Source organism: Cebus imitator, unplaced genomic scaffold (genome assembly GCF_001604975.1).
Source record: "Cebus imitator isolate Cc_AM_T3 unplaced genomic scaffold, Cebus_imitator-1.0 Scaffold202, whole genome shotgun sequence".
Classification (NCBI taxonomy): domain Eukaryota; kingdom Metazoa; phylum Chordata; class Mammalia; order Primates; family Cebidae; genus Cebus; species Cebus imitator.
This window is the reverse complement of record NW_016107517.1, coordinates 906,887-908,694: the sequence shown is the minus strand read 5'-3', so window position 1 is coordinate 908,694 and position 1,808 is coordinate 906,887.

Genomic DNA, 1,808 nt, shown 5'->3' with positions numbered 1-1,808 from the left:
AGGAGGAGGAGGAGGAGGAGGAGGAGGAGGAGGAGGAGGAGGAGGAGAAGAAGAAGACCGCAGACTCAGGTGTTTCTAGACAATTTGTAAACTATATGGGTTTACAGAAAAAATCTACCAATCATTCAAAAACAAGATGGTTCCTGTCTTTCAGATGTGAAAAAGAAGTCATATTCACTATTTCACTTTCTGAGTCAAATACAACTCTGGTATTAAAACCAAATAAAGAGGCCAGCCCTGGTGGCTAACACCTGTAATCCCAGTACTTTGGGAAGCCGAGGTGAGTGTATCTCTTGAAGTCATCAGGACCTCGAGACTAGCCTGGCCAACATGGTGAAACCCCGTCTCTACCAAAAATACAAATATTAGCGGGGGCATGGGTTGTACATGTCTGTAATCCTAGCTACTCTGGAGGCTGAGGCAGGAGAATTGCTGGAACCTGGGAGGTAGAGGTTGCAGTGAGCAGAGATGCTGCCACTGCACTCCAGCCTGGGCAATGGAGTGAGACTCTGTCAGAATAAATAAATAAATAAATAAATATTAGAGAAAAGTATTAAGACAATATTTATTCATGAACTTAGATACGCACATCCTACCTAATTATGAGCTAATGAAATCTGCAAAGTATAAATTAGGATTGTTAGAAATCTATTTATAAAATGCATCACATTCAGAGATAAAAGTAAGGAAAAAGCTCACGGTCATCTCGAACATGCTAAAAAAGGGATGTGGTACAATCCCAAAACATGGTAAAACTTAGCAAATCAAAATTACAGGATGATTTCTTAACCTTGTAAAAGGGATCTAGTAAATTTACAGTCAATATCAAGCTCAATAAAGAAACATTTCAAATATTTCCTTATAAATCAGTTAAAAGTTGGGACAATACCCTCACAATAACAGATAGAACAACGAGAATAGACAACATTTTGTAAAGAAAAAATACACATCTTTGAAATCTGGATGAATTATTTATATAAAGTCTATAACAGCAGCAATGGAGCCAAATTACAGCCTTAAGAACTGCAAGGAAACTGTAGATGTGCAAAACAAGAGGAAGGAAGATGAATTTCAGCAGATCCTACGTTGTGAGGATCACAGAACTCTCCAACAAGTTCTCATCCCAAGGTGGATGTCCCCACTGAAACAGGAGGACTCTGTTGGCTCATCTGAGAGTCACAGTCATAACTAGAATGGGGCTTGGCTGTTGGCAATTTGCCAGTGAGTGCAAATGACTGCGACAACATCTAAGGTTGCTGGGATAGCCAAGACACTCAGAGATTTCCAAACTTTTCAGTGAGAAAACAGTGTCCCACGCTGAAAAGAAACTGATGGGACTGGAATATGAATTATTCTGGATAGGTATTCTTGAAATAAAGGACAGAACTGACCAGATACTAGCGGGGGACAAGAGAGAAAGTACTAAAGAAGTGGCTAGAAGTAATATCATGTTTTGAATACTTAATCATAACATCGTCATGGGATTCCTAGAACCCAGAAGCTAGAGAGGTAGCCACACCTACATTCCTGAAACTACCGGAAAACTGATTTCATTTAACATGAGAATAAATTAAAATTTTAAGTTTAAAATCAATATGAATATATAATTTTTAAAAAATAATAAAGGCAATCTGAAAAAACATGCATAAAAATGTGGTTAAAATGCATAGTGAAAATAAAACCTAATGAGACAAAAGGGATTAGGGGAAATTTATAAGATGAAACAAATCATAAAACACCCTTCTACAAACACACACAAGATGTATTTCACAATAAAAATTATGAAATGAATAGTTGGTTTATGACTT